This window comes from Triticum urartu, chromosome 5A (assembly GCF_056163025.1).
Source record: "Triticum urartu cultivar PI428250 chromosome 5A, HENAU_Tu73, whole genome shotgun sequence".
In the NCBI taxonomy this organism is placed as follows: domain Eukaryota; kingdom Viridiplantae; phylum Streptophyta; class Magnoliopsida; order Poales; family Poaceae; genus Triticum; species Triticum urartu.
The window spans coordinates 412979373-413005852 of record NC_141877.1 but is presented as its reverse complement, the minus strand read 5'-3'; positions in this window follow the sequence as shown (position 1 = coordinate 413005852).

Here is a 26480-nt window from a genome sequence, read left to right as displayed (position 1 = left end):
CACTTTATCAAGTGGGCGGAGCTGAAGTATGGCGCATCGCCGATACCGGATATTTGTCCGGTACCCCGAAGAAGCCGTCCGAAGACTGGCCTTCAGAATGGTTTTATATGGAGGACGTCCCCCTTCCAGACCCTGTTCGGCGGGGTCTACCCGAGTTCAACAATGCTCCTCTGAAGAAGCGCCGAAGTTGGCACCCACGGAGCCCCCAGGCAGAAGACAACGGAGAAGTCCTCTATATGATGAACCGGATCAAAGCACTAGCTCGATCCAGATTGACAATAATCGAAGTTATGTCGATTTGCATAATGCGGGGAGTGCAGCCACTCCAATATCGTGGGCACCCCTTGTGGTGTTATAACGGGGCGGATGACGCCACCCGCTGCGGGCGTAAGGGTCCGGACAATGCTGCCGCTCTAGCGAAGATTTTGTCCGAACTGTTCAAGGGCGAGGAAGAGGAGTTCACCAGCATCAAGCCACGGGATGGATTCTCTATGTACAATCCTCCAAGCTGGGTAAGTTATATTTCCCTGCTCCCATTTTTCCCGCATTCTTAGTCGTAAGTATTCACCTTGCCACCTTGCGGCAGGAACTGCGAAAAGCCAGAAAGGAGGTTAGCAGCCCTTCTCCACAACCAGAGGACCCTAACCGGGCCATCGATTCCGGACTCGAAGAAGATCCGGTTATCTCCGTGGAACTGATAGACCGGCAGTTCTATCAGTTAAGCTGCGATGATGCCCCGGTGGCCATTACGGCCGACTATCCCGGACTGCTCCCTGCATCACAGGTAAGAAAAATCAAAAAGTCCCAAATCCAAAACTAGGATCCCCTTTTAGGCACTTCACCCACCATATACACATGTCATCTTTTATAGGGAAGGCATTCGGGATGCCCTGCCGAACCCGCGACAACTTGCCAACAAGAGGTGCCGAGGCTGGGTAGGCCAAAAAGGAAGGTGGTCAGGACGGAGACGCCGACGCAAAGGTATAGGAAAAACCCCGCTCCATGGTTGTCTTCTTTCTCAAAATGTAATGACGCCCGCGTTTCTTTGACAGAAAGAACAATCGCCGGAATATGTCCGGCGATGCTGCCAATCAAGCTTCCACCAGTCGGGCTCCAGGACCGGACATAGAGGCGGAAGGCGATATGGGGCAGGCGCCGGATAATCACCCGACAGAGGATGCAGATAGATTGTTCGCTACAAACTCAGAAGTGGAAAGCGCCATGAATCATAGGCGCCGCCGGGCCGTACTCCGCGACGCTTGTTTCTCACCAGAGGCGTTCGTGGCCTTCAATTCTGGAGAGGCGTACCTCCGTGCTGCTCAAGATGGTCTAGCCAGAGCCACGGATCAGTATGTAAAGGATGTACGGGTGAGTAAATCTGACGATTTATATGTATCAGTAGCCCCTGAGACTTGAAACAGTTAGCAGAACTGATTTAAGGATCATCTATAATGTGCAGGTTCTTACAAAGAAGAATACTAGGCTGTCCCAGGAGCTGGAGGAATGCAAGACCCAACTGGGGGCCGCTCTTGCCGCATTGCAGGAACAGAAAAAGCCTCCCGCTGGTAACATTTACTTTAAAGAATGGTGGTTACCATATAGTGTGCGGCGTGTCTGCAGATCTAACAATTGATTTTGCAGATGAGTCCGGAGAAAGTCCGGGGGACCAACATGTTATGCGACAGCTAGAGGCTGGCAAACCCGTGCTGAGTAAGGTTATGCTGGAGAAAAACAGTCTCCAAGATGCCAATGTTAAGCTGAGCGTTGAACTAAAAGACGTTCGGGGCCAGCTTGCGGACTCCGAGAAGGAGAATAAGCGGCTTTGGCGCGGCATTTTTAGTAAGTGCTTGAACGAATCCTGCTAAAGGAGTTCGGCGAAGAAGTCGACTAACAACGTTATGTCTGTAGGTATGCTGACAGGTCGTCCCGCGGAGGAAATGCCCGGGTCTGTGGGTGATCTTCTGTCCGAGCTGTCACATCTGCACGAACAAGTTTGGCAGGTGATGCAGGGCGTTGCCCAGGCCTTGTGGCCGTCCGTCTCCCTGCCAGAAGGCGTTGCAGAGCTTGCGGAGAAGCTGAAGGGAGCACGGCGGCGCTTCCGTTTATGGAAGATATCAGCCTGCCGACAGGGTGCCAGAGAAGCCTGGGCCATGGTGAAGACATGGTATACCAAGGCAGACCCGAATCACATGGCCAAGGTCGGACCTGTGGGGCCCGACGGAAAAGAGATCACCGTTAGCTTAGTTTATGGGCAAGTAGAATTAGCCGCAAAGTATTCTCAACAGGATTGTAAGCTGGACCGCCTGTTGGATGGTATGGAGGAGGAATTTAGTCAGTCCGCATGACTATGTAATTAAAGTGACATGTATAATGCCTTCTAGCCGGATTGTAGATCATTTGTTGTTGCGGACCTTTTCGCTTCAACCTCCGGGCCCGATAGTCCGGAGTGAATCCGAATACCCGCCTAGTTATATAAAACTGGGGTATGCATGGAGACCAGGCGTAGGGGTCATTAGTGCTTTATCAGAAAAGTGCCCAACTAGTTATGTTATATTACATGGGTAGTAAGAAACATCTTCCAGGGAGAATAGTTCCGTTAAGGGTTCCTTTCCCTGGGTAAGCATGCCCTAAAGTGCATGTTCGGACTGCGATAAGAAACGCAGAAAAAGCATCTGGGGGCAGATATGGACAATAAATAAAAATCATCTTTTGTTCACCGACCGAATATTCCCTTAAGAACGCTAGCTTTCGGCTTCACCTAGTCTGAGGTACACATCCGGCTGACCCGACAGTAACAATCGCAGAGGTGCTCCCCTTATGCCCTAGCCGAATTAACGGGAACATAGGGCATAAATACAAGAGCTAGGCAACCCAGCTTGGCCAAAACTTAAGTCATATTGATGCATATAATGGTGAAAAAAGGTACATGTGGAATTAGAACACATGTGTTGGCCATGAAGCCCGGATAAATAATTTAAGCTTCTGTGAAGGAAGCCCCCGGGTATGAAGAGTGCGGCTAGCGCATCTATAATGTACAAACATGGCACAAGGTGACCCTTGAAGGCCTAGAGAAATAAGAAAAGAAATAAAGAAAGGAAAACAAGACAGATAATGTATTTGTGAAAAAATGGACAAAGGGAGGGGACTAACATAGAGTCCGGTGCTAGGCGTAGAATCTTCGGAGCCTGGCCGCGTTCCATGGGTTCGGCTCGAGTCGACTAGTCGATGCATCCCGCAGTCGGTACGCTCCACCGGTCAGAACTTGGTCAATAATGAAGGGACCTTCCCATTTGGGCTCGAGCTTGTTCTTTTTCTTATCCGGCAGGCGTATAACTAGTTCGCCGACGTTATAAGTTTTGGCCCGTACTTCTCTGCTTTGGTATCTGCGAGCCTGTTGTTGGTAAAATGCGGAACGGGCTTTGGCTACGTCGCGCTCCTCCTCCAAGGTGTCCATACTGTCCTGCCGATCGAGCTTGGCTTCTCTTTCTTCGTACATGCGCACTCTAGGTGAGTCATGAATTATGTCACAGGGCAAGACTGCCTCTGCGCCGTACACCATAAAGAAGGGTGTATATCCAGTACTACGATTCGGCGTGGTCCGCAGCCCCCAGAGTACGGAGTCAAGCTCCTCTACCCAGTGCGTGTTAGACTCTGTTAAGGAACGCACTAATCTAGGTTTAATGCCGCTCATTATAAGACCGTTTGCTCACTCGACTTGACCGTTCGTTTGTGGGTGATAGACTGAGGCATAATCAAGCTTGATGCCCATTTTGCTGCACCAGAGTTTTACCTCGTCGACCGTGAAGTTCATGCCATTATCAGTGATGATGCTGTGGGGGACGCCATAACGGTGTACAACCCCGGTTTGGCCTCTATCCATTTGGTGAATTTATCCACCATGACCAATAAGTATTTTTTCTTGTGGGTTCCCCCTTTAAGGGGTCCAACCATGTCAAGCCCCCAGACCGCAAAGGGCCATGTAATGGGGATTGTTTGGAGGGCGGTGGGTGGCATGTGGCTTTGATTTGCAAAGAGCTGGCAACCGGCGCAACGTTGGACCAAGTCCTGTGCGTCTGCCCGGGCCGTTGGCCAATAGAATCCTGTACGGAAGGCTTTGCTTACAAGAGCCCGGGTTGCGGCGTGATGACCGCCGAGTCCGGCGTGAATTTCTGCCAGAAGATTCCGCCCTTCCTCTTCGGAGATGCACCTTTGAAGGACTCCGGTAGTGCTTTTCTTGTACAATTCTCCCTCATTGACCCTGTAGGCCTTGGATCGCCGCACTATGCGGCGTGCCTCGTTTTGGTCCTCCGGAAGTTCCTGTCTAGTTAGGTAGGCCAGGAATGGTTCTGTCCACGGGGCAATAATGGCCATTATTTCGTGGGCTGAAGGTGTTATTTCGGTGGTGGAGCCTCCGATTGTGTCAGAGAGTTCGGTATCGGGTATTTTGGCCGGGTCCGGACTGTTGTTACCGGTGTCCCCTTCCCATGCTACAGATGGCTTGAAGAGCCTTTCCAGAAATATGTTGGGGGGGACCGCGTCGCGTTTTGCGCCGATGCGGGCGAGGATATCCGCCGCCTGATTGTTTTCCCGAGCCACATGGTGAAATTCGAGTCCCTCAAACCGAGCTGACATTTTTAGGACGGCATTTCGATAGGCCGCCATTTTCGGATCCTTGGCGTCGAAATCTCTGTTTATTTGGGATATTGCGAGGTTTGAATCCCCACGCACCTCCAGGCATTGAATGCCCATGGAGACTGCCATCCGAAGACCATGCAACAGAGCTTCGTATTCGGCTGCATTGTTGGAATCTGTATACAATATTTGCAGTATGTACCGAACGGTATCTCCGGTTGGAGACGTCAGGACGACGCCAGCCCCTAGACCGGCCAGCATTTTAGAACCGTCGAAGTGCATGATCCAATTGGAGTATGCGCCGTACTCTTTAGGGAGTTCAGCCTCCGTCCATTCAGCGACGAAGTCGGCTAGTACTTGCGATTTAATGGCTCGGCGAGGTTTGTATGTTATGTCGAATGGGAGGAGCTCAATGGCCCATTTGGCAATCTGGCCCGTAGCATCGCGGTTGTTGATAATATCATTAAGTGGCACTTCCGAGGCTACTGTAATCGAACACTCTTGAAAGTAGTGTCGCAGTTTCCGCGATGCCATGAATACCGCATATGCTATTTTTTGGTAATGCGGGTACCGTGATTTTCATGGGGTGAGGACAGTGGATACATAGTATACCGTCCTTTGAAGAGGGAATTTGTGTCCGTCTGCTTCCCGTTCGACAACGAGCACCACGCTTACAACTTGATGAGTTGCCGCAATGTACAACATCATTGGTTCGCCGATGTTTGGTGCGGCCAGGATCGGGTTGGTTGCTAGAATAGCCTTTATTTCTTCCAATCCGTCTGTGGCCGCGTCCGTCCACTCGAAGTGTTCGGTGCACCGAAGGAGGCGATAAAGGGGTAAAGCCTTTTCTCCCAAGCGGGAGATAAAGCGGCTTAGAGCCACCACGCATCCAGTTAGCTTCTGGATTTGTTTGAGGTCTGTTGGGGTAGCCAACTATGAAAACGCTTGGATTTTGGCTGGATTAGCTTCAATACCTCTACTGGAGACAATGAATCCCAGGAGCTTTCCGGCTGGTACGCCGAAAACGCATTTTTCCAGATTGAGCTTGATGTCATATGTTCGGAGGTTGTCAAATGTGAGCCTCAAGTCGTCTATCAAAGAGTCAACGTGTTTGGTTTTGACGACCACATCGTCTACGTATGCCTCTACTGTTTTGCCGATTTGTTTCTCCAGACATGTCTGAATCATGCGCTGATATGTTGCGCCGGCGTTTTTGAGCCCAAAAGGCATTTTGTTAAAACAGAAGGGACCGTATGGTGCGATGAATGCCGTTGCGGCTTGGTCGGACTCTGCCATCTTGATTTGGTGGTAACCGGAGTATGCGTCGAGGAAACACAATGACTCGTGTCCTGCAGTAGCATCAATGATTTGGTCGATGCATGGGAGGGGGAAGGGATCCTTTGGGCAAGCTTTATTGAGGTCTTTGAAGTCGACACAAAGGCGCCAGGATTTGTCCTTCTTTGGTACCATCACCAGGTTTGCTAGCCAGTCCAGGTGTTTTATTTCTTTGATGAATCCGGCCTCCAATAACTTGGCTAGTTACTCTCCCATGGCCTGTCTCTTAGGTTCGGAGAAACGCCGAAGAGCTTGCTTAACCGGCTTGAATCCCTTTAGGATATTGAGGCTATGCTCGGCCAGCCTGCGTGGGATTCCTGGCATGTCTGAGGGATGCTAGGCGAATATGTCCCAGTTCTCACGCAGGAACTCTCGTAGTGTGGCGTCCACAGCGGGGCTTAGCTGTGCCCCGATGGAAGCTGTTTTTGTAGGGTCCGTTGGGTGGACTTGGAATTTGACTATTTCATCCGTTGGATTAAAAGAGGTGGACTTGGATCTCTTGTCGAGTATCACATCGTCCCTGTCCACGGCCGAGAGGGCTTCGGATAATGCCTCGAGGGCCAATGCGGCTGTTTTGTTTTCGGCGCGGAGTGCTGTGTCCGGATCGCTGGCGAGAGTGATGATTCCGTTGGGCCCGGGCATTTTGAGCTTCATGTACCCGTAATGGGGTAGGGCTTGGAAGATTGTGAATGCCTCCCGTCTTAAAAGAGCGTGATAACCACTGCTGAACGGGGCCACTTGGAATGTAATTTCTTCGGACCTATAATTATCCGGCGTGCCGAATACCACATCTAGTGTGATTTTCCCAGCACAGCGTGGTTCCCGACTGGGGATGATTCCTCTAAAGGTTGTGCTACTTCGCTCAATGCAGCTCCAGTCTATTTCCATCTTTTGAGGAGTTTCCTCATAGATGAGGTTTAATCCGCTGCCGCCGTCCATGAGTACCTTGGTGAGTCAAAAGCCGTCCGCGATTGGACTGAGGACCAGTGCGGCTGGTGCTCGGGCTGTTCGGAATTTAGGTTCGTCACTGGCATTGAAGGTAATAGCCATGTCACTCCATGGATTTATTGCTGCTACGTGGCAGATTTCGGCCATGCTGCGGAGTGTTCGCTTGCGTCTATTATTCGATGCGAAGGTCTCAAAGACCGTTAACACCGTATTGTTGTCCACGGGATGGTGCTCTGTGGTATTTGGGAGAAGTAGATCCTCACCACTTTTGGCCACCTGCCGGAGTATCCAACATGCTCCAAGGCTGTGAGTTGGTATTGTATCCGCTGTACTATGAATTTTGCAGGGTCCGTTGAGCCATCCCTCCAGTATGGTTCCTTGCCCCGTAGAGGGTTTTTGCTTTTTGGTAGTTAACCCGGGTGTATTGTGATAATGCACCCTTTTATTTCGGACTGGGTTTGTGTTCAGGGCAGGATTATCCCAAAAGTTTGTTTCAGTTTTCCAGGAACCTTCCATCGCACAGTACTTTCGTACTATGGACGCCAAGTCAGTGAAGCGTGTTATCTCACGGCGATTTATGGCGTTAAGTATTCCCTTGTCCGTGCAATTATTGCGGAAAAATAAGATTGCGTCTTCCTCGCGACAGTCCTTAACCTTATTCATCGCAAGGAGGAATCTGGCCAGTAGTGATGTACTGTTTCCTGGGGCTCTTGCCTGGTATGGGAAAGGTCGCTTGTGTTTGGGTGGGTGGGTGGAATTGAATCCAAACCCCTACCCGATCTGGGATCCAGGGGCCAAGGAGTTTCCAATTTTGGAAGTTTCGGTTCCGAGATGTTACCCGCTAATCGTGGTCTGCTGCCTGACTGTAAGTTCAGGGATTGGATGTTGTCCTTCGTGAACGGGCGTCCGGCTCGGAGAGCTCAGGAATCCGGACATATTTGGTCCTCAGGATAGAGGAAAGGTCGCCGCATTGTTCCTCCACCACTGCAATATGATGGGTGACCGGTGGAGAGTTAATCTCCCTTTGATCGGGTTTAAGCCCAATCCGATCATAGTCCGTAGCGACTCCCAAGGCGGCGATGCGATCCAAGAGCTCGTTTAAGGAGGAGAGCTCCATTGGATCCATCTGTTCGGCAAGTGTCGATTTTACGTGGAGGCTGTTTTCGATGACCCGGGAATTCATCGTCAGCGCGGCGGCCGAACAGGCGGTCATGATGAACCCGCCTAGCCAGAGAGTTTGGCCGATAGCCAAAGCTCCCCCAACAGTAGTACCGTCTTTAAAGACGAGACGAGACATCCTTCCTTATGGCGACGGCACAGAGGAACTCTCAATGAAAGCACCAATGTCGGTGTCAAAACCGGCGGATCTCGGGTAGGGGGTCCCGAACTGTGCGTCTAAGGCGGATGGTAACAGGAGGCAGGGAACACGATGTTTTACCCAGGTTCGGGCCCTCTTAATGGAGGTAAAACCCTACGTCCCGCTTGATTAATATTGATGATATGGGTAGTACAAGAGTAGATCTACCACGAGATCAGAGAGGCTAAACCCTAGAAGCTAGCCTATGGTATGATTGTATGTTGGCCTACGGACTAAAACCCTCCGGTTTATATAGACACCGGAGAGGGCTAGGGTTACACAAGGTCGGTTACAAAGGAGGAGATATACATATCCGTATTGCCTAGCTTGCCTTCCACGCCAAGTAGAGTCCCATCCGGACACGAGACGAAGTCTTCAATCTTGTATCTTCATAGTCCAACAGTCCGGCTAAAGGATATAGTCCGGCTGTCCGGAGACCCCCTAATCCTGGACTCCCTCAGTTGCTGTTAAGGATATTGCAGTTAACATGCCTTTTTGTTTTTCAATTGTTGTTTAGCAACATGCATTGTACTGAATGACTAAATATGCAATCCCAGGCTACATAGCAACAAGGAAGAGTGTTACCTTAATGTTCTGATGATGTCTAGATATACATGTAATAAAATCTTATATAATGGGATGGATGAAGTGTTGTACTGCATCATTTTTCAATTGTTATTTAGCTTCTAATATTAACTTGGTGCTTTTAGATACATATATCATTGCCAAAGATCCACACTTCGACCCTTTCTGCGTATGGGGCAATGAGATATTCATGAACCAACATCTAGTGAGGAAACTGATAAAGATTGTTACTAAAATTGGTCAAAATTTTTCAATCGAACTATTTGTTTACACTTTATGCAAGACAACAGTGAACTGCAGGATGGTAAGTAAGAACCCTGTAGCCTTCTTTTTAGTGCCTGTAATGAGTTGTGTTAGATGACAATATCTGAATCTTTTTTCTTTTGCAGTGGATCCTGAAGTAGTTTACTCAAGATTACCTCTCAAACTACACGATTGGCGGCCGGCCATCACAAGGGGTTGGACTAGAGTCCTGCATGCCTTCTGCATCCAAGAGAGCACATTAGGGCCATTCCGCTTCACCTTGTTCAGCAACTGGAATTTCTGTCACCTCTTTCTTTACCATCTGTAATAGTACAAGTATAGAACCCTGGTACATCATTCTTTATTTGGCGCTTCTGTAATTCTTAAACATATGTACCTATGAATCGAATAATGCATTGGTTTTTTGAACCTAAAGGATATGAATAAAGCTATAGCCTACTTTCAAGTTTAATTAGGTAAAATTTTAAATAATAGCAGTTAAATTAGGGCGAAATTACATTGTGCAGGTCATTACGACACACACGGTTGGTAAAACACAAACGTTTGTGATATACACCATAATCCGAGATGGTTCACAAAGAGGAAACGTGTGCAAGCATGCACACAGTTGCCCTTTGCAAAGCGTGTGTGATGTCAGACACTATCACATACGGTGCGGGAAAACTAAATGTGTGTGATTGTCTACCTATCGTACATGGTTTATAATCATGAACGGTTTGTGATGTGCCAGGCATCGTAAATCTCCCGTGCTTAGAATCTGCCTAGAAAACTGCCGTGCCTAGAATCTGCCTTGTTTTAGGCAGAACCACAAAACTCTGACTGCGATGGCAATGCGAGCACAAACGAGTGGCAAGGATGAAGCGTTTGGGATATTCGAGATATCGAAAACGGCTATAAAGAGACAACTGTATGCATCAAGGCTCCCTATCCCTGACGGTTTCTGGGTCGTGTGGGAAGGGCCCCCCTATCGCCCACACTCACTTGGAGACGGTTCCATATGCCGTCGCGGAAAGGGGTTAAAAACCTTTTGTTTAGGACCGACGCGCACCAGTGTAAGATGATTTGAACTAGCTTGTAGAGCTTGTTCAACTCTAGTGTAAAATTATCTGAACTAGCATGTAGAGCTAGTTCAACTCTAGTGTAAAATTATTTGTACTAGGTTATATAGCTAGTTCAACTCTAGTGTAAAATTATTTGTACTAGGTTATAGAGCTAGTTCAACTCTATAGTGTAAAATTATTTGAACTAGACTGTAGAGCTAATTCAACTCTAGTGTGAAATTGTTTGAACTAGCTTGTAGAGCTAGTTCAACTCTAGTGTAAAATTATTTGTACTAGGTTATAGAGCTAGTTCAACTCTAGTGTAATATTATTTGAACTAGCTTGTAGAGTGCCGGTGTACACAAGTAGGGCCCCTCCTTTTTGCCCCTTTACTTGTGCACGGGCAGTCAGAGCCGCGCCCACGGCCAGCAGGGCAAAGGAGGGAAACTAAAACCACAAGACAACCAGAGCAACGCCAAGACCAGAGGCACATAGAGCAAAAGGGCAAGGTGGACTCCCCCGGCAAGACCCTTGCTGGGGTGGCTTCCGCAGCACCAGCAAGATCCTTGCCGAGGCAACTTGCCTGACGCCAGCAGAGTGAGCCACCCTTGAGCCCAAGGGTTTCCAACACCATCAACTACTTTGGAACAAAGGCTCGGGAGGCACCTCCATGGTGGCATGCAGATCTTTGTGGAGATCATAAATACACAAGATCAGATGAGGACCAGAAGACGACGATCCTTGGCAAGATCCTTGCCAAGGAAATCCACGAGACCCCCGGCAAGATCCTTGCCTGGGACGACCGTGGTGCCACGGCAAGACCCTTGCCGGGCCCCCGGCAAGACCCTTGCTGAGGACATCTGCGGGGCCGCAGCCAGGCCCACGTGTGCCAAGACTCCACCGCCGCTCCCATTCAGCTGCTAGCTCAACCAGCTTGGCATGCATCTGTGTGGCGGCGTGCGGCCTCCACACCGACTCAGCAAGCACCTGCGTGGTGGCATGCAAATCTTCGTGAATACTCCGCCACCACGCCAGCCCAGCAGCCACCCAATGTGGCGCTACAACGCCTCGTTAGCTCGGACGTGCGTCGAAGCCAGGCGAGGTGGCGACAGCTGGGACGAGCTTCCTTTCCGTCCCCGATAAAGCAAGAGGGGCACGTCGGCAGCGCATTAAATGCGTTTTTCTGACGGTGCTAGAGGATAGACTCATCCACTATACACCTTTCCACCTCCTGTGTGCCACTGTGGCGGCCCCTTTTGGCTATAAAAGGAGGCCCGAAGCTTACTAGAGAGGGATTCAGATCTTTGGAACTAGACACACACCGTAGCTAGTTCAAGAACTCAAGAACACTCAAATATACATCAAAGTAGGACTAGGGTATTACGCGTCTCCGTGGCCTGAACCTGGGTAAACGATCCTTGTGCTGACCGCCAGACCCGCTCTTTGCACAACCCCGCGCCCGCCAACCGTAGAAGGGATCCCAGTGATTCCATAGGTGTCGTTTCCACCGACATCTTTGGCATGCCAGGTAGGGGGCACAGTTGTGGAAATCTGGTCTGGTTGAAGGAGCGACTTCATCATGGTCGTCACTCCAAGGAAGAAGACGACCGAACAAGTGGCATCCTCGATGGATGCAGTGAACGCTCACCCAGCGGCAGAAAATCTAAGTCATGCAAAACTTTGAGCAATTCCTTTTTATATATATGGTTATCGTCCTCGACGATCTTGCCCTGTGTATGGAAAACCTGCATGCAATGGGGCCCTGCCACTATTGGCAATGCCCTCGTTCTGTTTCGAGTCCGCTTAACTGTTCGAGCTGCTGCGTCGAGAACGGCAGGGTGACCTTCTACAATTGGCAACACTCTCGTTCTGTCTCGAGTCCGCTCGCCAGTTTGAGCGGTCGCGTTAAGAGCAGTGAGGTGGTTTGCCCGGCAGTAAGAACACCCGACAGGTCATTGGGGATTCGTCCTCAAGGCGCCGCGGTCTCGGTTTCTGCGCCGGCAAGCCTACCCGATTAATGTAGGGTGGACATACAAAGGGAGATCAAACGGGAAAATAACATGCATCGTTTCAAAAGCACTGCAGAGTTATATTACATCAATTGTTGCTGCGGTTCTAACTAAAGATAAAAATTGTCTTGGTCGTGAACTTGTAGTGGCGATAAGAAACAAGGTGCCTAGTCTCGGCGCTGGCCTTCTATCCTCCGAACTCCATCGATGCGGCTAATGATGGGCTTGATATGCTCCTCGAGCATCGTGAGGTCCACGTCCTTCAGCAAGCTCTCCAGCGCAGCGTCGAAGTCGAGGTCGGGGTTCCAGTACGCCACCTTGGTGAGGACCTTGGTCATGGCACCCCAGCAGAGCCTCCAGGCCTCATCGGCCAGAGAGGCCGCCCTGTTGGAGTGGAACTGCTCTAGGGCTCCAAGAACACCCTCGAAGAACAGGGTCAGCCTGGCATTGGGACTCACGCTCGGCTCCGGGACGTACCTCATGTTCGGCATCCCCATCGTAGCCAGCTGTGTGGTGATCCTGCCGGTGACGCTAGTGAGGCGGTTGATCCAGAGGTTCTCGCCCTTCACAAAATCCTCGTGGTTGGCGGCTTCGATCTTCCGCAGCTACCTCTACTTCTCCAGATTCTTGGTCAGGGTCTCCTCTCGGGCCCTAACCTCCGACAACGTCCCCTCAAGACCCTCCACCTTCAGCTTCAGGTCTTGGATGGAGTCATTGGCCTTGGAGAGTAGCTCGGCCTTGCCGAGGACTGTGGCCTGCGCGTCAGCCAAAGCGTCTTTGGCCGCATCCCTCTCCCTCGCCAGCTCTAGGATCTGCTTCTTCAGCCCGTCCCACTCCACCTCCAGCTCATTCACCTTGCTGACATGGACCTAGGCCTGAGCATTGAGTGCCTCCTCGTGCCTCTGCTCCAGTTCCTGGGTCTGTTGCACGACAAGCTTCTTGACCTCTTCGTCCTTGCCGCGGAGTGTCGCGGCGAGTTTCTCCTTGCGAGCGGCAAGGTCCTCCTCCTGGGAGTTCAGCGTGGCCTGTTGTCTCGCTGCCTCCTGGGCCTTCTCGATATCGGCCTGCTTCATGACAAGCTCTAGCTTGCGCTCGCCCAGAAAATCCTGGGCGGTCTTCAGTTCCTCACAGGCCTGGCGGAACCAAGCCTGCGTCTCAGCGACACGCCCCTCGAGGTCCACCTCCGCCTTGTCCACCGCCGCCATCCTAGACTTTGCCTTGTCCAGGCGGGCACGGTGAAGCGCCTGGAGCTTATGGAAGTTGGCCCTCATGCCCTCGAGGTGCCGCTCTTCCTAGGAACCGCCGCCACCAGCACTCGTTTCGTCAACGACCTCAAGCCCGGCGGTGGCAAGCACCTCGTCGTCGAACACCTCCCCCTCGGTGGGCGCTCTGGTGCTCGCCGTCCATGGGAGGTGGACGAACAGGTCATCGCTCACCTTCCGGTACTTGCCCGAGCCAGAGGCAGCGAAGGAGGAAGGATGGTCGTCAACCACCTCCTCCTCAGCAGCGGCCTTGCCGACCTCCCCGGCAGGCCCCTCGCCAGCCTCCTCGGTAGCGGCCTTGCCGGTCTCCCTGGAAGGCCCCTTGGCGGCGTCCTCAGCAGCGCCCTTGGCGGCCTCCTCAGCGAAGATCTTGTCGGCCTCGACCGCGGCATCCCTGGCAACCTCCTCGATGATGGTGTCCACATCCTCCCGGTCCGCCGAGGAAGGATCTGGATACCGAGAAAGGGAATGAGGCGAAGTTAAGACCAAAGTTCAAAAGAAGAAAAACGAGCGGTGTCGTGGGGTTGTCACGACAGATGTCCTCGTGAAAGGACTTAGTCGTGGAGCCATCGCAACGGGTTAGCTTAGAGGGGTTAAATCAGACAAGGGACACAGGGAGTTTATACTAGTTCGGCCCCTTCGATGAAGGTAAAAGCCTACGTCTAGTTATGATTGGTATTGCTAGGGGTTTCGATGACCAGGGAGCGAATCCGCTTTGATTGGCCCTCGAGTTGTTGTCCGTTGTCCCTAAACCGCTGCCGGGTCGTCCCTTTATATACATAGGTTGACGCCCGCCGGTTTACAGAGTCTTGAAGCCGGATCATAAACGTGTCCGGTTCGGTCTCTATACTTCCTATCTTACAATGCAAGTTACATAATAAGGTCGGTTTACATCTACATGCCTTAACTCGCCTTTGGGCCTTGGGCCTTCATAAAGCGCCATCATTCTTACGTCTTCATGGGCTTCTAATCTTCAGAAAGTTAATCCGGCTACTCCTGGCCAGTTTACGCCCAGTAGTAATATCCCCAATGTTAGGCCCCAGATTGGTTTGAACTTGTTCATGTCAATCTTCAACACTTAGAAAAACTCCTCCTTTGCATCTTCACCTTGATCTTGTAAACCGCCGTGACGTCATACTCCAGGATCATGATAAACCGCCCTTACGTCATCTATTCATTGAAGCCGAAGATTACCTTCAGTAATGCATATCCAATCATCAAGGCGACACCATTACTAACTATCCATTTTTGAGCTCCTCGATTCCTGCACTTGTCGCTTTATCGCTTCGCCTTATAAATAGGACCATAGGTCCATCTCCTTTTTCCCCTTCGTCTCCTTCACTTCTTCCTCCTCCCTGCGACATCTCTACCCCTGAGCGCCGCCGCCGTCACTGAGCTTCCCCTCTACTTCAAAAAGGCCGCTGCATCGACCTGATCCTACCAGAGAAACACGGCGATCCTCCGCTGCTTCCTCCTCTGTGAGTTCTTTCCCTTTCCCTTTTGTAGATCTGTTGAAGGTTCATTCATTCTTCGCAGTTTATCAAAGTTCATCGGAGCTCCAGTACGGCTCTATTCCTCCTCATCTATGGATTTAAAAACTTTACGCTTGATATATTGCACGTAAATAGCTTACTTTCCGCTACCAGAACAATCCTTTTGTACGCAAAAACTGATCTGAAGCATTACGAACTGCTGTGGGCCGAACCCTTATTAGGTCAAAATATTTTTGCTTTCCTGTCTTCAGTAGATCCAAAACTTGCATGCCCTCTTGCGGAATCTGTTTCTCCTTACTTAGTCATTTTACCTTGGTTCTGTATCCTCTTTACCATGTAGTCAGTTTACCCTTGTGAAAACAATCTATCTCATACCATTAGTCCCCTGGTAAACCGGCAAAACCCCTTGTTCAACTCTACAAGCTTGTATAGCTAGTTCAACTCTAGTGTAAAATTATTTGAACTAGCTTGTAAAGCTAGTTCAACTCTAGTGTAAAATTATTTGAACTAGCTTGTACAGCTAGTTCAACTCTAGTGTAAAATTATTTGAACTAGGTTATAGATCTAGTTCAACACTAGTGTAAAATTATTTGTACTAGGTAATAGAGCTAGTTCTACTCTAGTGCAAAATTATTTGAACTAGCTTGTAGAGCTTGTTCAACTCTACAAGCTTGTATAGCTAGTTCAACTCTAGTGTAAAATTATTTGAACTAGCTTGTAGAGCTTTTTCAAATCTAGTGTAAAATTATTTGAACTAGGTTATAGATATAGTTCAACTCTAGTGTAAAATTATTTGAACTTGCTTGTAGAGCTAGTTCAACACTAGTGTAAAATTATTTGAACTAGCATGTAGAGCTAGTTCAACTCTAGTGTAAAAATATTTGAACTAGCTTGTAGAGCTTGTTAAACTCTAGTGTAAAATTATTTTTACTAGGTTATAGAGATAGTTCAACTCTATTGTAAAATTACTTGTACTAGGTTATAGAGCTAGTTCAACTCTAGTCTAAAACTATCTGAACTAGCCAGTAGAGCTAGTTCAACTCTAGGGTAAAATTATTTGAACTAGGTTATAGAGCTAGTTCAACTCTAGTGTAAAATTATTTGAACTAGCTTGTAGAGTTAGTTCAACTCTAGTGTAAAATTATTTGAACTAGGTTATAGATCTAGTTCAACCACAGTGTAATATTTTTTGAACAAGCTAGTAGAGCTAGTTCAACTCTAGTGTAAAATTATTTTAACTAGCTTGTAGAGCTAGTTCAACTCCAGTGTAAAACTATTTGTACAAGGTTATAGTGCTGGGTCAACTCTTGTATAAAATTATTTGAACTAGCTTGTAGAGCTAGTTCAACTCTAGTGTAAAATTATTTGTACTATGTTATAGAGCTAGTTCAACTCTAGTGTATAATTATTTGTACTAGGTTATAGAGCTAGTTCTACTCTAGTGCAAAATTATTTGAACTAGCTTGTAGAGCTTGTTCAACTCTACAAGCTGGTATAGCTAGTTCAACTCTAGTGTAAAATTATTTGTAGTAGGTTATAGAGCTAGTTCTACTCTAGTGCAAAATTATTTGAACTAGCTTGTAGAGGTTGTTCAAGTCTACAAGCTTGTATAGCTAGTTCAACTCTAATGTAAAATTATTTAAACTAGCTTGTAGAGCTAGTTCAACACTAGTGTAAAATTATTTGAACTAGCCTGTTGAGCTAGTTCAACTCTAGTGTAAAATTATTTGAATTAGCTTGTAGAGCTAGTTCAACCCTAGTTGAAAGTTATTTGAACTAGCCTATAGAGCTAGTTCAACTGTAGTGTAAAATTATTTGAACTAGCTTGTATAGCTAGTTCAACTCTAGTGTAAAATTATTTGAACTAGGTTATAGATCTAGTTCAACTCTAGTCTAAAATTATTTGAACTAGCTTGAAGTGCTAGTTCAACTCTAGTGTAAAATTATTTGTACTAGGTTATAGAGCTAGTTCTACTCTAGTGTAAAATTATGTGAACTAGCTTGTAGAGCTAGTTCAACTCTAGTGTAAAATTATGTGAAATAGCTTTTATAGCTAGTGCAAATCTAGTATAAAATTATTTGAACTAGCTTGTAGAGCTAGTTCAGCTCTAGTGTAAAATTATTTGAACTAGGTTATAGAGCTAGTTCTACTCTAGTGCAAAATTATTTGAACTAGCTTGTAGAGCTTGTTCAAGTCTACAAGATTGTATAGCTAGTTCAACACTAGTGTAAAATTATTTGAACTAGCTTGTAGAGCTAGTTCAAATCTAGTGTAAAATTATTTGAACTAGGTTATAGATCTAGTTCAACTCTAGTCTAAAATTATTTGAACTAGCTTGAAGAGCTAGTTCAACTCTAGGGTAAAATTATTTGTACTAGATTATAGAGCTAGTACTACTCTAGTCTAAAATTATCTGAACTAGCTTGTATAGCTAGTTCAAATCTAGTGTAAAATTATTTGAACTAGCTTGTAGAGCTAGTTCAACTCTAGTGTAAAATTATTTGTACTAGGTTATAGAGCTAGTTCTACTCTAGTGCAAAATTACTTGAGCTCGCTTATAGAGATAGTTCAACTTTACTGTAAAATTACTTGTACTAGGTTATAGAGCTAGTTCAACTCTAGTCTAAAACTATTTGAACTAGCCTGTAGAGCTAGTTCAACTCTAGTGTAAAATTATTTGAACTAGCTTGTAGAGCTAGATCAACTCTAGTGTAAAATTATTTGAATTAGGTTATAGATCTAGTTCAACACTAGTGTAAAATTATTTGTACTAGGTTACAGAGCTAGTTCTAATCTAGTGCAAAATTATTTGAACTATGTTGTAGAGCTTGTTCAACTCTACAAGCTTGTATAGCTAGTTCAACTTTTGTGTAAAATTATTTGAACTAGCTTGTAGAGCTAGTTCAACTCTAGTGTAAAATTATTTGAACTAGGTAATAGATATAGTTCAACTTTAGTGTAAAATTATTTGAACTTGCTTGTAGAGCTAGTTCAACACTAGTGTAAAATTATTTGAACAAGCATGTAGAGCTAGTTCAACTCTAGTGTAAAATTATTTGAACTAGCTTGTAGAGCTTGTTCAACTCTAGTGTAAAATAATATTTACTAGGTTATAGAGATAGTTCAACTCTACTGTAAAATTATTTGTACTAGGTTATAGAGCTAGTTCAACTCTAGGCTGAAACTATTTGAAATAGCCTATAGAGCTAGTTCAACTCTAGTGTAAAATTATTTGAAATAGCTTGTAGAGCTAGTTCAACTCTATTGTAAAATTATTTGTACTAGGTTATGGAGCTAGTTCAACTCTAGTGTAAAATCATTTGTACTAGGTTATAGATCTAGTTCTACTCTAGTCCAAAATTATTTGAAGTAGCTTGTAGAACTAGTTCAACTCTAGTGTAAATTTATTTGAACTAGCTTGTAGAGTTAGTTAAACTCTAGTGTAAAATTATTTGAACTAGGTTATAGATCTAGTTCAACTCCAGTATAAAATTATTTGAACAAGCTTGTAGAGCTAGTTCAACTCTAGTGTAAAATTATTTGTAGTACGTTATAGAGCTAGTTCAACTCTAGTGTAAAATTATTTGAACTAGCTTGTAGAGCTAGTTCAAATCTGGTGTGAAATTATGTGTACTAGGTTATAGAGCTAGTTCAACTCCAGTGTAAAATTATTTGAACTAGCTTGTAGAGCTAGTTCAATTGTAGTGCGAAATTATTTGTACTAGGTTATTTAGTGCTAGTTGAACGCTAGTGTAAAATTATTAGAACTAGCTTGTAGAGCTAGTTCAACACTAGTGTAAAATTATTTGAACTAGCCTGTAAAGCTAGTTCAACTCTAGTGTAAAATTATTTGAACTAGCTTGTAGACATAGTTCAACTCTAGTGTAAAATTATTTGTACTAGGTTATAGCGCTAGTTCTACTCTAGTGTAAAATTATTTAAACTAGCTTGTATAGCTAGTTCAAATCTAGTGTAAAGTTATTTGAACTAGCTTGTAGAGCTAGTTCAACTCTAGTGTAAAATTATTTGCACTAGGTTATAGAGCTAATTCTACTCTAGTGCAAAATTATTTGAACTAGCTTGTAGAGCTTGTTCAAGTCTAAAAGATTGTATAGCTAGTTCAACTCTAGTGTAAAATTATTTGAACTAGCTTGTAGAGCTAGTTCAACTCTAGTGTAAAATTATTTAAACTAGCTTATAGATCTAGTTCAACTCTAGTCTAAAATTATTTGAACTAGCTTGAAGAGCTAGTTCAACTCTAGTGTAAAATTATTTGTACTAGGTTATAGAGCTAGTCTACTCTAGTGCAAAATTATTTGAACTAGCTTGTAGAGCTTGTTCAACTCTACAAGCTGGTATAGCTAGTTCAACTCTAGTGTAAAATTATTTGTAGTAGGTTATAGAGCTAGTTCTACTCTAGTGCAAAATTATTTGAACTAGCTTGTAGAGGTTGTTCAAGTCTACAAGCTTGTATAGCTAGTTCAACTCTAATGTAAAATTATTTAAACTAGCTTGTAGAGCTAGTTCAACACTAGTGTAAAATTATTTGAACTAGCCTGTTGAGCTAGTTCAACTCCAGTGTAAAATTATTTGAATTAGCTTGTAGAGCTAGTTCAACACTAGTTGGAAGTTATTTGAACTAGCCTATAGAGCTAGTTCAACTGTAGTGTAAAATTATTTGAACTAGCTTGTATAGCTAGTTCAACTCTAGTGTAAAATTATTTGAACTAGGTTATAGATCTAGTTCAACTCTAGTCTAAAATTATTTGAACTAGCTTGAAGTGCTATTTCAACTCTAGTGTAAAATTATTTGTACTAGGTTATAGAGCTAGTTCTACTCTAGTGTAAAATTATGTGAATTAGCTTGTAGAGCTAGTTCAACTCTAGTGTAAAATTATTTGAACTAGCTTTTATAGGTAGTGCAAATCTAGTATAAAATTATTTGAACTAGCTTGTAGAGCTAGTTCAGCTCTAGTGTAAAATTATTTGAACTAGGTTATAGAGCTAGTTCTACTCTAGTGCAAAATTATTTGAACTAGCTTGTAGAGCTTGCTCAAGTCTACAAGATTGTATAGCTAGTTCAACACTAGTGTAAAATTATTTGAACTAGCTTGTAGAGCTAGTTCAAATCTAGTGTAAAATTATTTGAACTAGGTTATAGATCTAGTTCAACTCTAGTCTAAAATTATTTGAACTAGCTTGAAGAGCTAGTTCAACTCTAGGGTAAAATTATTTGTACTAGATTATAGAGCTAGTACTACTCTAGTCTAAAATTATCTGAACTAGCTTGTATAGCTAGTTCAAATCTAGTGTAAAATTATTTGAACTAGCTTGTAGAGCTAGTTCAACTCTAGTGTAAAATTATTTGTACTAGGTTATAGAGCTAGTTCTACTCTAGTGCAAAATTACTTGAGCTCGCTTATAGAGATAGTTCAACTTTACTGTAAAATTACTTGTACTAGGTTATAGAGCTAGTTCAACTCTAGTCTAAAACTATTTGAACTAGCCTGTAGAGCTAGTTCAACTCTAGTGCAAAATTATTTGAACTAGCTTGTAGAGCTAGATCAACTCTAGTGTAAAATTATTTGAATTAGGTTATAGATCTAGTTCAACACTAGTGTAAAATTATTTGTACTAGGTTACAGAGCTAGTTCTACTCTAGTGCAAAATTATTTGAACTATCTTGTAGAGCTTGTTCAACTCTACAAGCTTGTATAGCTAGTTCAACTTTTGTGTAAAATTATTTGAACTAGCTTGTAGAGCTAGTTCAACTCTAGTGTAAAATTATTTGAACTAGGTAATAGATATAGTTCAACTTTAGTGTAAAATTATTTGAACTTGCTTGTAGAGCTAGTTCAACACTAGTGTATTGAACAAGCATGTAGAGCTAGTTCAACTCTAGTGTAAAATTATTTGAACTAGCTTGTAGAGCTTGTTCAACTCTAGTGTAAAATAATATTTACTAGGTTATAGAGATAGTTCAACTCTACTGTAAAATTATTTGTACTAGGTTATAGAGCTAGTTCAACTCTAGTCTAAAACTATTTGAAATAGCCTATAGAGCTAGTTCAACTCTAGTGTAAAATTATTTGAAATAGCTTGTAGAGCTAGTTCAACTCTATTGTAAAATTATTTGTACTAGGTTATGGAGCTAGTTCAACTCTAGTGTAAAATCATTTGTACTAGGTTATAGATCTAGTTCTACTCTAGTCCAAAATTATTTGAAGTAGCTTGTAGAACTAGTTCAACTCTAGTGTAAATTTATTTGAACTAGCTTGTAGAGTTAGTTCAACTCTAGTGTAAAATTATTTGAACTAGGTTATAGATCTAGTTCAACTCCAGTATAAAATTATTTGAACAAGCTTGTAGAGCTAGTTCAACTCTAGTGTAAAATTATTTGTAGTACGTTATAGAGCTAGTTCAACTCTAGTGTAAAATTATTTGAACTAGCTTGTAGAGCTAGTTCAAATCTGGTGTGAAATTATGTGTACTAGGTTATAGAGCTAGTTCAACTCCAGTGTAAAATTATTTGAACTAGCTTGTAGAGCTAGATCAACTCTAGTGTAAAATTATTTGAATTAGGTTATAGATCTAGTTCAACACTAGTGTAAAATTATTTGTACTAGGTTACAGAGCTAGTTCTACTCTAGTGCAAAATTATTTGAACTATCTTGTAGAGCTTGTTCAACTCTACAAGCTTGTATAGCTAGTTCAACTTTTGTGTAAAATTATTTGAACTAGCTTCTAGAGCTAGTTCAACTCTAGTGTAAAATTATTTGAATTAGGTAATAGATATAGTTCAACTTTAGTGTAAAATTATTTGAACTTGCTTGTAGAGCTAGTTCAACACTAGTGTAAAATTATTTGAACAAGCATGTAGAGCTAGTTCAACTCTAGTGTAAAATTATTTGAACTAGCTTGTAGAGCTTGTTCAACTCTAGTGTAAAATAATATTTACTAGGTTATAGAGATAGTTCAACTCTACTGTAAAATTATTTGTACTAGGTTATAGAGCTAGTTCAACTGTAGTCTAAAACTATTTGAAATAGCCTATAGAGCTAGTTCAACTGTAGTGTAAAATTATTTGAAATAGCTTGTAGAGCTAGTTCAACTCTATTGTAAAATTATTTGTACTAGGTTATGGAGCTAGTTCAACTCTAGTGTAAAATCATTTGTACTAGGTTATAGATCTAGTTCTACTCCAGTCCAAAATTATTTGAAGTAGCTTGTAGAACTAGTTCAACTCTAGTGTAAATTTATTTGAACTAGCTTGTAGAGTTAGTTCAACTCTAGTGTAAAATTATTTGAACTAGGTTATAGATCTAGTTCAACTCCATTATAAAATTATTTGAACAAGCTTGTAGAGCTAGTTCAAATCTAGTGTAAAATTATTTGTAGTACGTTATAGAGCTAGTTCAACTCTAGTGTAAAATTATTTGAACTAGCTTGTAGAGCTAGTTCAAATCTGGTGTGAAATTATGTGTACTAGGTTATAGAGCTAGTTCAACTCCAGTGTAAAATTATTTGAACTAGCTTGTCGAGCTAGTTCAACTGTAGTGTGAAATTATTTGTACTAGGTTATTTAGTGCTAGTTGAACGCTAGTGTAAAATTATTAGAACTAGCTTGTAGAGCTAGTTCAACACTAGTGTAAAATTATTTAAACTAGCCTGTAAAGCTAGTTCAACTCTAGTGTAAAATTATTTGAACTAGCTTGTAGACATAGTTCAACTCTAGTGTAAAATTATTTGTACTAGGTTATAGCGCTAGTTCTACTCTAGTGTAAAATTATTTGAACTAGCTTGTATAGCTAGTTCAAATCTAGTGTAAAGTTATTTGAACTAGCTTGTAGAGCTAGTTCAGCTCTAGTGTAAAATTATTTGAACTAGGTTATAGAGCTAGTTCTACTCTAGTGCAAAATTATTTGAACTAGCTTGTAGAGCTTGTTCAAGTCTACAAGATTGTATAGCTAGTTCAACACTAGTGTAAAATTATTTGAACTAGCTTGTAGAGCTAGTTCAAATCTAGTGTAAAATTATTTGAACTAGGTTATAGATCTAGTTCAACTCTAGTCTAAAATTATTTGAACTAGCTTGAAGAGCTAGTTCAACTCTAGGGTAAAATTATTTGTACTAGATTATAGAGCTAGTACTACTCTAGTCTAAAATTATCTGAACTAGCTTGTATAGCTAGTTCAAATCTAGTGTAAAATTATTTGAACTAGCTTGTAGAGCTAGTTCAACTCTAGTGTAAAATTATTTGTACTAGGTTATAGAGCTAGTTCTACTCTAGTGCAAAATTACTTGAGCTCGCTTATAGAGATAGTTCAACTTTACTGTAAAATTACTTGTACTAGGTTATAGAGCTAGTTCAACTCTAGTCTAAAACTATTTGAACTAGCCTGTAGAGCTAGTTCAACTCTAGTGTAAAATTATTTGAACTAGCTTGTAGAGCTAGATCAACTCTAGTGTAAAATTATTTGAATTAGGTTATAGATCTAGTTCAACACTAGTGTAAAATTATTTGTACTAGGTTACAGAGCTAGTTCTAATCTAGTGCAAAATTATTTGAACTATGTTGTAGAGCTTGTTCAACTCTACAAGCTTGTATAGCTAGTTCAACTTTTGTGTAAAATTATTTGAACTAGCTTGTAGAGCTAGTTCAACTCTAGTGTAAAATTATTTGAACTAGGTAATAGATATAGTTCAACTTTAGTGTAAAATTATTTGAACTTGCTTGTAGAGCTAGTTCAACACTAGTGTAAAATTATTTGAACAAGCATGTAGAGCTAGTTCAACTCTAGTGTAAAATTATTTGAACTAGCTTGTAGAGCTTGTTCAACTCTAGTGTAAAATAATATTTACTAGGTTATAGAGATAGTTCAACTCTACTGTAAAATTATTTGTACTAGGTTATAGAGCTAGTTCAACTCTAGGCTAAAACTATTTGAAATAGCCTATAGAGCTAGTTCAACTCTAGTGTAAAATTATTTGAAATAGCTTGTAGAGCTAGTTCAACTCTATTGTAAAATTATTTGTACTAGGTTATGGAGCTAGTTCAACTCTAGTGTAAAATCATTTGTACTAGGTTATAGATCTAGTTCTACTCTAGTCCAAAATTATTTGAAGTAGCTTGTAGAACTAGTTCAACTCTAGTGTAAATTTATTTGAACTAGCTTGTAGAGTTAGTTAAACTCTAGTGTAAAATTATTTGAACTAGGTTATAGATCTAGTTCAACTCCAGTATAAAATTATTTGAACAAGCTTGTAGAGCTAGTTCAACTCTAGTGTAAAATTATTTGTAGTACGTTATAGAGCTAGTTCAACTCTAGTGTAAAATTATTTGAACTAGCTTGTAGAGCTAGTTCAAATCTGGTGTGAAATTATGTGTACTAGGTTATAGAGCTAGTTCAACTCCAGTGTAAAATTATTTGAACTAGCTTGTAGAGCTAGTTCAATTGTAGTGCGAAATTATTTGTACTAGGTTATTTAGTGCTAGTTGAACGCTAGTGTAAAATTATTAGAACTAGCTTGTAGAGCTAGTTCAACACTAGTGTAAAATTATTTGAACTAGCCTGTAAAGCTAGTTCAACTCTAGTGTAAAATTATTTGAACTAGCTTGTAGACATAGTTCAACTCTAGTGTAAAATTATTTGTACTAGGTTATAGCGCTAGTTCTACTCTAGTGTAAAATTATTTAAACTAGCTTGTATAGCTAGTTCAAATCTAGTGTAAAGTTATTTGAACTAGCTTGTAGAGCTAGTTCAACTCTAGTGTAAAATTATTTGCACTAGGTTATAGAGCTAATTCTACTCTAGTGCAAAATTATTTGAACTAGCTTGTAGAGCTTGTTCAAGTCTAAAAGATTGTATAGCTAGTTCAACTCTAGTGTAAAATTATTTGAACTAGCTTGTAGAGCTAGTTCAACTCTAGTGTAAAATTATTTAAACTAGCTTATAGATCTAGTTCAACTCTAGTCTAAAATTATTTGAACTAGCTTGAAGAGCTAGTTCAACTCTAGTGTAAAATTATTTGTACTAGGTTATAGAGCTAGTCTACTCTAGTGCAAAATTATTTGAACTAGCTTGTAGAGCTTGTTCAACTCTACAAGCTGGTATAGCTAGTTCAACTCTAGTGTAAAATTATTTGTAGTAGGTTATAGAGCTAGTTCTACTCTAGTGCAAAATTATTTGAACTAGCTTGTAGAGGTTGTTCAAGTCTACAAGCTTGTATAGCTAGTTCAACTCTAATGTAAAATTATTTAAACTAGCTTGTAGAGCTAGTTCAACACTAGTGTAAAATTATTTGAACTAGCCTGTTGAGCTAGTTCAACTCCAGTGTAAAATTATTTGAATTAGCTTGTAGAGCTAGTTCAACACTAGTTGGAAGTTATTTGAACTAGCCTATAGAGCTAGTTCAACTGTAGTGTAAATTTATCTGAACTAGCTTGTATAGCTAGTTCAACTCTAGTGTAAAATTATTTGAACTAGGTTATAGATCTAGTTCAACTCTAGTCTAAAATTATTTGAACTAGCTTGAAGTGCTATTTCAACTCTAGTGTAAAATTATTTGTACTAGGTTATAGAGCTAGTTCTACTCTAGTGTAAAATTATGTGAATTAGCTTGTAGAGCTAGTTCAACTCTAGTGTAAAATTATTTGAACTAGCTTTTATAGGTAGTGCAAATCTAGTATAAAATTATTTGAACTAGCTTGTAGAGCTAGTTCAGCTCTAGTGTAAAATTATTTGAACTAGGTTATAGAGCTAGTTCTACTCTAGTGCAAAATTATTTGAACTAGCTTGTAGAGCTTGCTCAAGTCTACAAGATTGTATAGCTAGTTCAACACTAGTGTAAAATTATTTGAACTAGCTTGTAGAGCTAGTTCAAATCTAGTGTAAAATTATTTGAACTAGGTTATAGATCTAGTTCAACTCTAGTCTAAAATTATTTGAACTAGCTTGAAGAGCTAGTTCAACTCTAGGGTAAAATTATTTGTACTAGATTATAGAGCTAGTACTACTCTAGTCTAAAATTATCTGAACTAGCTTGTATAGCTAGTTCAAATCTAGTGTAAAATTATTTGAACTAGCTTGTAGAGCTAGTTCAACTCTAGTGTAAAATTATTTGTACTAGGTTATAGAGCTAGTTCTACTCTAGTGCAAAATTACTTGAGCTCGCTTATAGAGATAGTTCAACTTTACTGTAAAATTACTTGTACTAGGTTATAGAGCTAGTTCAACTCTAGTCTAAAACTATTTGAACTAGCCTGTAGAGCTAGTTCAACTCTAGTGCAAAATTATTTGAACTAGCTTGTAGAGCTAGATCAACTCTAGTGTAAAATTATTTGAATTAGGTTATAGATCTAGTTCAACACTAGTGTAAAATTATTTGTACTAGGTTACAGAGCTAGTTCTACTCTAGTGCAAAATTATTTGAACTATCTTGTAGAGCTTGTTCAACTCTACAAGCTTGTATAGCTAGTTCAACTTTTGTGTAAAATTATTTGAACTAGCTTGTAGAGCTAGTTCAACTCTAGTGTAAAATTATTTGAACTAGG